Source organism: Danio rerio, chromosome 11 (assembly GCF_052040795.2).
Source record: "Danio rerio strain M-AB ecotype USA chromosome 11, GRCz13ab, whole genome shotgun sequence".
Taxonomy (NCBI): Eukaryota; Metazoa; Chordata; class Actinopteri; order Cypriniformes; family Danionidae; genus Danio; species Danio rerio.
In genome coordinates this window covers 27,207,460-27,220,926 of record NC_141031.1, presented here as the reverse complement: position 1 = coordinate 27,220,926, position 13,467 = coordinate 27,207,460, and the positions used below count along the sequence as shown (strand labels likewise).

The 13,467-nt window shown below is 35.4% G+C and overlaps 1 protein-coding gene across 1 annotated transcript in view; it reads right to left on the bottom strand.

The window, feature by feature from the left end:
- The window catches only part of inavab (innate immunity activator b), a 45,032-nt gene extending 35,123 nt beyond the window's left edge, over window positions 1-9,909 (bottom strand). The window contains exon 1 of the mRNA XM_087272610.1: window positions 9,782-9,909. The gene's annotated coding sequence lies outside the window, so the exon portion shown is untranslated. The remainder of the gene's footprint in view (window positions 1-9,781) is intronic.
- Window positions 9,910-13,467: the final 3,558 nt, after the last annotated feature.

The window sequence follows — 13,467 nt, the reverse complement described above, 5'->3', positions numbered from 1 at the left end:
CATATAATTATTTAAATTTTTATATATTTGCAAAAATAATAAGCATTGCACCTCTACAGTAACATGTAAATTGGACTGCAAAATGAATTTAAAAATGTAGTGTTTATATGAACAGAACTTTAATTAAGCTGAAATTAGATACAATTCATTCTGACAAAAATTTGTCTATTTTTTGTAGCAGTGTGTTTTTTCTAAAATATAAAGACCCAAAAAACCAGTACGGTAGCATTTGGTAATGCTTGGCTCGGTTTGCATTTACACTGCAGTTAATTACCACTTTAAGTGGATGAGACTATCGCTATAGTTGTGATAAAGTGGCTTTAGTCTTTTTTTTGCACTAGTGTCTTAAGGTTTGTATTGTGGCTTATCTTATAGCTTATATATTGTAAACATCATCAATAAAATGTATACCGAATTTGACCTTTTAATATTACTATATTAATAAATTCGGTCAATTTAGCATTTAAAATACTGCAGAAGGTGCTGTGTATAGATCATAAAAGCCAAATTGTCCCATTTGTTTACCTACAGGTTTCTGCAGGTTTCACCAAGTCAAATTTAAGACTTTTTAAAGACCTTTTTAAGACCATAAAGAGTGAAAATTTAGACTTATGTAGGACTAAACACTATGAATTCTTTTAATGGCCAAGTAGAAAAAAAATTTACTTGCTCCATCAAAAAACGAATTCTAATTAGTTATTTCTTTATTTCTTTATTTTATATTTCTTATATATTTTAAATAACCTGTTAAAACAAGTGCTGCTTAAAAAAACTCTTAAAAACGAATGTATACACAACAGACTCTTCTAATATTAGTTATGAATATTGCTTGGCTTTTTGAAATGTATTGTTGGTAATTGGATATGTGTTGGATCTATTGGGTGGCTTATAATAATTTATTATTTTTCCTTCGACTTACTCTCTGATTTATCAGGGGTCGCCCCAGCTGAATGAACTGCCAACTACTCTGGCATATGTTTTACGCAGCGGATATCCTTTAAGCTGCAATCCAATACTGGGAAATGTAGCTTTCAACAAACAAAGAAAAATTGAGACCCATTTTAAAATGATTTAAGACCTACAAGGCAATATTTCAGCAAAGGCTTATTAAAGACCTAAAACTGTGTTTTTAAAATTTCAGAGAGAATACCCTGTTCATATCTTCTTTGTGGGTTATCTAAACATTTGTGGCCTGTAAATATGAAAATGCCTTCTACTATTTGGCTTTGCATAACACCAAACCTGGGCAGGGCACCAAAAAGCTTACTAGATTTAACCACATGACTTTTGTAAGAAGTAATTGAGTTTTAAGGACTGTGTTATTTGTGTCAAAAGAAACCCCAGAGGGACTTTCCAAATATGAGATACTGTAGGTCTTTGCTATTGCTGACACTTCTTGCAGATTCTGAGTCTTGTTTTTATGTAAGCACAAGGGATGATTAAGAAAACAACAAGTTTGACTAGTTCTTGTTTATCTGCTAACTACTCGGATGGCATTAATTTGTTGATTCTAGATTTGTTTTGTTTTTTTAAATCCTCCTGTAGTTTTGTACCATGGTTGCTATAGAGAGAGCTAGTATTTTTGTGTAAGAAAAAAAAAATTCTTGGGTCAAGTCAAAAGTTCATGTGAAGTTATGTAGCGGTGGTAGTTTTGCAAGGGCAGAGATGGGTCAAAAATCTAAACCAACAAACTGATGAAGACAGCTGTGATTGAATATATGCATTGTTTTTTTAGTGCTACATCCAATGGATTTCCATAGGATTAGCTGTCTACAGGGTTAGAGCGATATTGTACAGAGGCTCATAGATTCTCATCTCGCTTCTTCCCGGGGATGTGGGATATGTCGGATTAGCACACATGGGAGGCGGAGAGGGTTTTTATTATTGTGGGGATCTCTCCCATCCTGCGCATTCAGACAGGGAACTCAGGCACGCTGGGAACACCAGTGAACTGTGACCGTCGCATATTAACCTTCACTGAGGACCTGTCCACGCCAGACACATTAAATAATGTTTATGGAGTGAAAAAGTTTATGAGGGGAAATTTTACTCAAATTTTTAATGAAAAAGCATGACATTTCATGACACACTACCATTCTGAAAGATGTTCTCAAAAGAGGTCTGACCAATGTAGCATTTATATTAGTCAAAAATAAAGTAAAAATATTGTGAAGTATTATTACAATTTTACTATTCAAATAATTTATTATGTCTCTTTAATGCCAAGCATATAGTTTAAGCAGTCAGACCAGTCTTTAGTTTCACATGGTCCTTAGGAAATATTTTTAATATGCTAATTTGGTGTAGGGTTGGGCGATGTCGACTAGTTTGGCATTGTCTAATGTGAAAAATTGCAATGGACGATTTCATCATTGTCGTAGGCGGCGGTGAATTAATTATTTATGAATAAATAATTAATAATGAATTAATTATTTGTAGCCTACAGTTTCAACTACCTGATCCGCATGGTCTTGGTTTTACACATAAGCAAATCATAAATAAGTAAAGATAAGATACACACAAATTACCACCTGTCAATCACTTCTTTCCTCGGGACTCTGGCATGAATAGGCAGAGTGATCTGTGTCATTATGATGTCGACAAACTTGGTTGGTAAAAAAGTTGCACAACCAACGGTATCTGAGGTTTTCGCTAAAAGTACAAGTGTGAAAGCAAAAGATTGAAGCAGTGTACTGACACTGTGACAAGTTACACAACAGATTTAAAAGGCAAAAGAGTAGTTACATAGAGACAAGATTAATAATTATTTTAATTAAATATCATGTCTATAGTGAGATGCGATCCAGCGGTACATCCTTGATAGTCTGTCTGACATGCACTGCTCTCTGAAGGTTTTGAGCTCAAAGCACCCGCTGATTGCCTGGAGCTCAGATGTGCGCATAAGCTAGAACGCAAGACAGAGTGTGTATGTGTGCGTGTGGTCACTAGATGTGCGTTTTAAGCAGTATAGTGTGGACAGAGTGCTTTTTAGAAATGCTAGGAGAAATGCCAGTGTGGACGTGGATTGTTTTCTTTTTAAAACGCCATTTTAAAACTATCATACGTACTAAGCCTGGTTTATACTTCTGAGTAAAGTGACCGGCATAACCCACGGTGCATGCAACGCGCGTAGCTGTGCATTTACACTTCTGCGCGCTGTCTCTGTTGATCTGCAATAACACTTCTGAAATGCTAGTTGGCAGTGAGGTGTTAATGTTCCTCTGTGTCGAGTTTCTTCGCTGGTGTTTTGTTTTTTCTGAATGCTTCCTGAATGTACAAGTGGCTCAAACTCGCTCATTTTGAGGCAGGAACCGTCGGACGTTCAACAACTTTAACTATGAGGTACACACAAAACAAAACTTTTCATCTGAAGCTCCTTCACGGAACTCCACACTTCTAAACAATCGCTCCATCGGGCTCGCGCGGCTCTCGGTCCCACCCAGACTCGTCAGCGATACCAAGCCGACCAATCACAGAGCTTGCGCTATGCATCGTTGCGACGTGTAGTTAAATTTTTTGAGAGGTGCACGTCAGTGTAGGCTGGCCGTAGCTTTCGCGCGCGCTTGATGCAGAAGTATTAATCAGCCTTTAGTGTAAAGAGGGCCTGAGTGTGTATTTTTCGTCAGCGGATTGCTGCTGTGATGGGGGCAAGGCGGAGGATCGAGCAAACCCTAATTTGGTGCTGCATAATATATTATATATATATATATATATATATATATATATATTCAACTAAATACATTTATTCTTTAAAAAATTCTATAACAGAAACTGTCACTTATGATAAATTAAAAAAGTATTCAATATTACAATCACATGTAGTATTAATTTCTTTGAAAAAACTTTTAAACAAAGAACTATAGAATTTTTATACAGTCACAATTTACGCACCAATATGTTTCCATTAGTTAATGTATTTACTTACTGAACACATGAACAAACAACAAGCAGTACACAGATTACAGTATTTATTCATCTTTGTTAACATTATTTAATAAAAATAAAAGTCATTCGTTGTAAGTTTGTTTACTGGCAGTTAGGCATGGGCCGGTACAAGATTCTGACGGTATGATAACCTTGGATAAAAATATCAAGGTTTCATGGTATCACGTTATTGTGATTACTACTCTTAAAATTTATTCTTTTTTCTTTATGTCTGGATATAAAATTTTGAAAACCCCTTTGAAAACAATATATATATATTTTTTAAATATTTTGGAGCAGTAAACATGTCAGGCTATATAATGACAATGAATCATTGACTTTTGCTGTCTTCATTAGTTTCAAAAACACTGATTTCTTTACATTTAACAATGGCATCTTTGGAGATCTTTTCTGCTGCAGATACTGTCATCCTAAAAAAAATGTTCATAAAATAATCATACACATACCTTGGGAACGGTATAACAGAAAATGTTGGCGGTTTTAAAACCTTGATTTTCCCAAACCTTCATATACTTTGAAAATGGTTATCATCCCATGCCTACTCACAGTGCAAAAATTAATGTTAGATAGCACAACATTTCATAGTTCATATCAAATATGTATTAACTAACATTAATTAATGGAACCTTATTGTGTGACCTATCATATACATATTCTAGGGATTATACAGAGACTCATTTTAAAAACCAAAGTATTATTCACACTAATGTTATGCACAGCTTCACACGAACACTGTAAAAAGGGAAATATGCAGCTATTTTTATTTCACATGTCCATTTTACTGCTGTAAGCTAATCTATGCAAGTTAACCCAGTCATAAAAATGATACGTTTGCTCGAGGTAAACAATTTAGATGTTATCCAATATAGCATGCTTCTTATCTGACGAGACATTTTGTATAGTTTATAGTATCAGTGTATATAGGCTAACCTAAACAAAAGTCTGTATACAATTACAATGAAGATACGTGATATGCTGAAAGCATTATGGCGCAATCTCAGGCAACATTCACACTGCAAGCCTTAGTGCTCAACTCCATTTAATTGCTCAAATGTGATTTTTGTTTGGCAGTTCACATCTTTTAAACAAACACAGAGGCTGCTACTACAGTCTGTGTTTATTAGGTTTATTTATTTATAAGCTGATGTGCTGCAGGAACCAGCGAATTGAGAGGAGAAGGAGAGAGGATATTAAATATACATTACTGGCCTTATTGGCCAAAGAACCATATGTGATATCTTTTTTGTCATTGATTACAATTTTCAAAAGTCTTGTAAAAACCATGAGTAATCCTTTCCAATGAGCAAGGACTATGTTTAGCTCGTGTGGTCAATGAAGTACTTAAATTCCACTGATTGACTCACAATTGTCTCTAATCCTCACTAAGTAAACTCATAATGTAAAAATGTTTGGTGTAAATCCCCTCACTGCAAAATGAAGACAAATGTGGTGGAACAAAACTTTAATAGAACTCTTCAGACTGAGCTTGAACTGCATAACATAGCAAAACTTTAATCAAAACAACATTCTTTAAACCATCTAGTGACACTGGAAAAATGTTGCTATCTTTGTGCATGAGGAAACACTATATTCAGCCTTAAAAGAACAGGAAGTCCCTCAAACTAGTGTCTAAATATACGTTCTGTGGGTAATTATTGACTTGTAATTATTCCAAACTAGTATCCATAGTAAGACTCTGCATAATTAAAGCTTTGGCGTGAGACTGAGAAGGAATAAGAATCTTTGAGGCCTGTGAACACCAACACCGCACCCTGGCATTTTGGTGCTTGTGCGGCCATGAGGCACTCTTTCGGGAAATAGAAAAGATGTAAAGTGGAAATTGGTTTCAAATGAGCCGAAGCACAGATGGATTGTCTGATGTGGAGTGATGTGAGTTGTACCACCAGTACTGCAGCGCAGCACGAATCCCTCTGGCTGTAAACCCCAGGAGAACTTTCCCTCTGTATATTCATTACAACTAGGGCAGGACTAGGCAGATGAAACAGACCTCACAGATCCTGGCTTAACTCACTCAGCTACACTGGGGTGGTGCGTCTGCTAGTGGAAAATGTTTGAGGCTAGACTCAACTCACATAAAATGTAATTATTATAATAGGGAAATGATAATTTAATAAAGAAATTTTGTTTTACTTGTTCCTCATTTTTTTTTTAGACAAACAAAATAATGTAATGAAGCAAGAAAGTGATCAAATCACATAAGCCATAAGTCTTTTTAGTGTAAAGTTGTATAAGCTTGTTAAGTGGTGACGTGTTTGTGACGTATGTAATACTGTTTCCGGGTCAATCATTTATTCATTTACTGTTTCAAATCATTCATTTATGATCACGTTTTATTCCTATCACACATTAAAGTTAATTTTATATAAAATCATAGTGTACACAACAATCTCTGGGTTTGCTGCATAACAAATAACAAAATGTTAACAATTTATAAAAAAATAATCACTTTCTGGCCATCGGATTTTATGCATGGACATATATACTGCGATCATGATTTTTGAAAGCCTTAAATCGCTTTGTAAACGTTTATCATTACCATTTTATAAGTCTCCCCATTCAGTTGAATAGAGCGCTTGGACCCGGAAGCCGCTTCGCGTGATGTCACACTTAACAAGCGGATACAAGTTGTATACAATTTTACAACATTGTTGCCATGACAACAACTAACAACATGCCTGCAACCCTAACATGACTGTAAAAATGACAAGTACATGTTTACAGCTTAAATAGTGCTTGTGCTTTGACAGAATGATAATTGACTAATTATAGTATAGTTATGGGGTTTTAAGCATTTACAAGTTTAATTTTAGAAAATTATAAGCCATTCTTTACTGATTAAAAATGTTTTCAAAAACTGGTCCTATTTACTTTGCATCACCGTGACCTTTTTAAATGTTCTTTTACCAAAAAAAGTAAATAATGTTTGTTGTAATTTTTGTTAACATCATGCCAGAAAAAAAAGGAATTTACTGTATAATAACGCGGAACGTCTTAGAATTTGGAAAAACTTAAAGGTGCTGCATGTAAGATTTTCACTCTTCTAAACTGTAAAAATACTATAATATGTTTTCAGATATTTATGAAACATGCAAACTGAACATTCTTGTTTATCTGGTAAACAATGCTGATGTCAGTTATTCTGCTTTAAAAATGTCCATTACGTGCTGCATCATTCTTCATTCTTTTAACCATTCTTTTAACCCACCCAATGTCAGTTTAGCCAATTCAGTACACCGGCCTGCCTTGATGAAAAACAGCATATGTGATTCATTCATTCTGAAAAGCTCATTATTAAATATTAAACCTATATAACATTATTAAATGAACATGCTGAATCACTGATATGTGATGATATGCTTGCACTTACACAGTTCTGAAGTATTTTCAAGATCTGAGGTAAACTCTCTGCTGCTGTTTTCAGTATATGGCTATAAATGTGATGTAAAATGGCATTCAAACTCACACTGTTAGCATTTAACACTGAATAACGCACATGAGGTGTACCTGAGGTGATCATTGTCAGTTTTCTGTTGTTCAGCTGCTAGAAATAAAAGCTATTTCAAATATATAAATTTGAGGTGTTGGTTAGAACAAAAACTCAATTTAATATGGAAAATATTCGTAAGTCTGGCAACCTGCGCTTGCGTTTGTTTTGATGCAGGAATGCAACACCTAGTTCAACCACTGGTTGTCAAACTTACATACTGCGCCTTTAAAGTTCTGTTTGCCCATATTTTATATTCATTTCTATGACAATGTCAAGATAAAGGTTTCATTAAATTTTTTAAAATTGTGTCTGAAAATAAAATATAATTTATATCGCTCCTATTATATACCTGTAAGTTTTTCAATAGATAAAATTGAATTAAATGATAGGATGAATTTCATAAAAATTCAAATAAGAGTCTGGGGGAAAAATCAGACATGCAAAAATGAGAAAATCTAATTTCACAGGGCCTTAATTTAATTTGACATTGTTTTCTGCATGTCCACTTGTCCACAGTAAAATATTACTGTTGACAAATGTGCGTTGAAGTCCTTTTATCTATTACTAAGAGAAACAATATCTGCTTTAATCATTTTATCTTCATCCAAGAGGAACTGCAACGTTTCTTTGAAATCAGTGTGCTGTGGTTACATATGGCTTTAGTCTCTTCCTGTTTAGTCTTTATGTCATTCCACAGAATAGCAGACAGATATTTTACATGTGATTGCATGTGTAAAAGTATTGCAGTGTAGACTATCTGATTCATTTCTCAGGTGTAAAACAGTTGAAATATGTTAAAATTTACCACAGAACAGGAAGCTTGTTGGATTCATTTGTAAATTAGAAAGGAAGTTGATCATAAGCCTCTCATTGACATGTCTAAAGTGACTGTTTTGACTTGTATCACTCAAGCGACCTACATTAACATATTTAGCATTGATAGGAAGACACAGAGATCACTTTTGCTAAAAAATGAGCCAAGATAGTATTCTGAAGAGTTTCAAAACAACCCATTACAACAAACCAACAGATTTAGCCAGTCAAATCTACTAAAATGTTCTGCCACACAAGTGGATGAAATAGAAACATCATTCCAGCGGCTGTCATTGTATTAGGCCACATCCAGAGGTGCTAATGAGAATCTTAAAACTGAGCTGTTGGCAGCAAACAATACACACACGCTGCTTGGCTCCAGTTTGGCCGACCCTGGCTATGAACCAACAAAGCCGCAGATTCCAGGGCTATTCACGTTTCAGTGGTCTACACACCTCCCTCAGATGCCGGCCCACTCAAATCACCCTTGATGCTCTGAGTCACACTGATCACTGGATTCCACAGCATTAGACAAGGAATGCTGTTCCTTTTGTAAGAAGGGCAACTGAATAAAGTAATGAGACTTCCACTTTATTTGATTAAGAGCTCAAGTAGTTGTTTTTGTGCTCTTTTTAAGACAAACTGACATTAGATCATGTGTCTTATACATCAAACCAAACCCCAATTGAGGAAGTTAGTGTTCCCAGCTGAATAAATGAATGGAGTGTAAAATAATATCCACCTTTAGACAATGAAACAATATAAGCATCTGATTCTCACGCTGCAGTTGAATTACCTGCACGTTTTTTTTTCTTCATCAAAGCTTTGTAAGTTCTCTATTTATGCACTTATACTTCCATATAATCAACAATCAAAAGCGATGCTGATGACTAATTTTACTTTGAAAAAATGCTTTCATAAGTGTAACAATATCTTTGTTCCTATTTATTTTACATCATAATGATTTATACTCGATTTTATGGGTTTTAGAGTATAAAGTTAGATTTTCTTAGTCACTAATTTAGATGCAAGAAGGGTAAAAGGGCAAATACAACTTCACTTGCAGGTTTGCCAAATTGGATTCATATTAAACTTCTAAAGCTAATCTTTAACACATTACACACACCAATTATCCCTAAAAAGTTTTTTTTTGCATGGTATACGTAACCATTACTTAACATACTAAACCATTACTTAAAACATGTTAAAAACTATAATGCTTTTAATGTGAAGTCTGGTTTAGTAATTGTTACAAAATCCCAATATTTTTTTAAAATAATTTCAACAGGAGAATTTCGGGTTACTATGTCCAGCTTTATCGCAACTTTTAAAACTACGTAAACTTTAAAATATTATTCGTAATCTAGTTTTAATAATTTAAGAGAGGTTTCAATGGTTGCAAAACTTTTGGCTGCAGTAGCAGTGCTGTAAGTTATACGCTCAATTTTCATCTGGTGCTGTGTATTAGTTCAGGTTATGTATATGTATTATCGATTGAGGAAAATATCACCATACCTTTTGTCGTCATAACAGCAAAACCACTGCAGGGTCGTCAAATCTCCACGCAGCGCATTATCATGGGATATTATTTATCCACGCTTTCTCCAGCGCCGCATTCCAAATTGATGTAAGCGAGACTGAAGAATGGACTATTCTAAGCAACGCGAACTAAAGGGTCTGCTTTACACTTAGATTCTTGCTCATGGCTCCGACAATAGAAGTAAAACATGTAAAAAAAATCAGTGATGTAGCAAAGTCTGCACGACGCTTATGACGACATGTGATATATCATAGATCTATGTTTTACGACAGTACTCCTAGGCAAATCTCCCTATATAACAATGGTACGTCCCTCTCCCCATCAGAAACTTTTTTCCACAGCGCTGACTGAACTAGTGATGGTGGGAAGCTCGACTGCGAGAGTTCATTCTTTTGAACAACTCTTTTCAAAGAGTCGGTTCTACAATGATACAGCAACTACAACATAGTTTAACCATAGCCTGTAAAACCTGCTGCTTGCGTGGCGGTCATATGCTAAAGTTTTTTTTTTTCAGTGAAGATGATGTAATATATTTGATATAAAGAAATGGAGGCGACACGGTGGCGCAGTGCTGTCGCTTCACAGCAAGAAGGTCGCTGGTTCGAGCCAAGGCTGGGTCAGTTGGCATTTCTGTGTGTAGTTTGCATGTTCATCCTGTGTTGACATGGGTTTCCTCCGGATGCTCCGGTTTCCCCCAGTCCAATGCGGTATAGGTGAATTGAATAAGCTAAATTGGCCTAAATATGGCGCGTGTGTGAATGGTGTGAATACAACAGTGTATGGGTGTTTCACAGTGCTGGGTTGTGGCTGGAAGTGCATCCGCTATGTAAAACACATGCTGGATAAGTTGAGGGTTCATTCCACTGTGGCGACCCCTTAAAGTGGAGTAAGCCGAAAAGAAAACGAATGGATGAAAAATTGTATAATGGTTTTTACATGTATTAGATTTAGTGGTAGCCTACCTAGAGGTGTGATAGAGTTATAAGCCATTTATAACCTGCTAACCACATTTTGAGCATGTCAAACTTAAAATCTTAAACTGAGTTTGGTGTCTAATATTCAACTCTTGTCACAATTCATTGTTGTGAAAAATGTTGTGAAAAATGCTTATACTATTTTCAAATTTAAATATTTTAACATTTTTCTCACAATTTGCTCTAAAACTAGTACTCTATGCTTGACTTAAATCCTTAAACGAGTACAAAATCAATGACATTCCCTGAAAAAGTGGTGTTTTATATTTAAGTCAAGAGTCTAAAAAATAAATAATAAACATATTTATTATGAAAATATTTTTAATTAAATAAATAGGTTAAATAAAACTCTCTAAGAATTTTGGGCGCAGTGCCTGGCAAACGTTTGCCATGTGAAATTAGTTTTCCAGTCTAGTTTGACATTTCTAAAAAAAGTAGCCTATTTTTTATTTCCTTTTCCACCCGAAAATGTTTGAATCAAGTTATCTTTTTGTGTGTGTGTGTGTTCTGAAAACACTGAATGCATCATCAATTCTAAAAAACTAAAAATGACCAATCCTTATAAACTAATTTAATAGTCAGGTGCTGAGGGAGTCCATTTAGTGAATCGGCTCAAATGATTTGGTCACGAAGTGGACATCGTTAGACTAAATACATGCAATGGTGCAGCCCAAACAGTTATATCCTGTTATATCAATGACCTGAATAAATTGTTTGCGAATGGTACGTCGACACAGCGTTGGATAGGAAACAGGGGGTTTGTTTTCCTTTTCTGTAAAAGAGCCGTTGAGCTGCGTGCAGGCGAATCTTTTGAAACAGAGAACATAGAGAGTAATGTGGCATTATGGGACTGCAGGGTGCTGGTGGCTTTTATTAACATATGAAAAGCTTCACCTTGAAAAGGAGACTGTCTCACAGTAAATGCTCATGCGTAAGTCACTGGAGTAATGAGAGAAAGTTTTAGCCAACTCGATTTGATTAAACAGAATAACATTCCACATCAGTAGGTCTATTTTTTAAATTCACAAGCCAAAGACAGAAAGTAAATCAATTAAAGTGGTTAACTTAGCAAAGTTCTTGTAAGTTAGTTAGGTTCTAATAAAAGGTTAGGGTCTAACAAAAGGTTACTAAAGACGTGAATTCCGTTAGCTTTAGCTTTATTTTTTATAGGTTATTCATGTACGTATATTTTATATTATATTGTATATTTTTGGCTGTTTATAACAATATTACATGATATTTGGCCAACATCTATCACATACGCGCACACACACACACACACACACACACACACACACACACACACACACACAGGAGTATACAGGAGTTGGACAATGAAACTGAAACACTGACCAATTTAGTGTTGGATGTTTCATGGCTAAATTTGACCAACCTATTGACCAATCTTCATTGATCGGACATTCCACAAGTAAGATAAGAGTGTGAAAGTTTAATTTGCAGAATAATAGCACAATTCACACAAAAGTATGGGTGACATATCAGAGTTCAAATGAGAATAGTTGGATCGTGTCTCGCTGGTGCATCTGTGACCAAGACAGCAAGCCTTTGTGATTTCAAATTCCAAATGTAGGTTTCATTGGTGCCAGCAATGAAAATGTTGGGCTGTGGACAATGTGAAACATATTGTTCTCTAATGAGTCCACCTTCACTGTCTTTCCCACATCAGAGAGAGTGTGGAGAAGCCCCAAAGAATCGTATCAACTGGACTGTTGCATGGCCAAATAAAAGCATAGGGTGGATCAGTGAGATAGTTTGAGCTGCAATATATTGGCATTCCCTAGGCGCAACACTTAAGAATGAAGACAAAGGAATTGTCTGTAGACCTCCGAGACAGGTTTATCTCGAGGCACAAGACTGGGGAAGGTTACAGAAAATTTTCTGCTGCTCTGAAAGTTCCAATGAGCACAGTGGACGGTTCATCTTCCAGCAGGACCGTGACCCAAAGCACACTGCCAAAATATCAATGAAGTGGCTTCACAACAACTCTGTGAATGTCCTTGAGTGGCCCAGCCAGGGCCCAGACCTAAATCCTATTAATCATCTCTGGAGACATCTGAAAATGGCTACACCATCGCTTCCCATCCAACCTAATAGAGCTTGAGAGGTACTGCGAAGAGGAATGGGCAACAATTCCCAAAGACAGGTGTGCCAAGCTTGTGGCATCATATTCAAAAAGACTTGAGGCTGTAATTGCTGCCAAAGGTGCATCAACAAAGTATTGAGCAAAGGCTGTAAATACTCATGTACATGTGATTTTTCAGGATTTTTATTTTAAGAAATTTGCAACAATTTAAAAAAATATATATTTTTCACATTGTCATTATGTGGTATTGTGTTTAGAATTGTGAAAAAATAAATGAATTTAATCCATTTTGGAAAAAGGCTGTAACATAAAAAATGTGTAAAAAGTGTAGCGCTATGAATACTTTCCGAATGCACTGTAACTACACCTTTAAGTCACAGCATTATTGCAGGCATATGATAATAAGATAAATTATAACTTGTGATTAATAACTTTGTAATTTGGAAAAGCACACAAAGTCCTTCTAGAAACCTAACTCTAGATGTCAGCAGCGACCTGCAAGGCTTCTCTCAGAGTTCATTGTTTGAGATTCAGATGACAAATTAATATACAAAATAATATTTACAAATCTAATACCAAGATA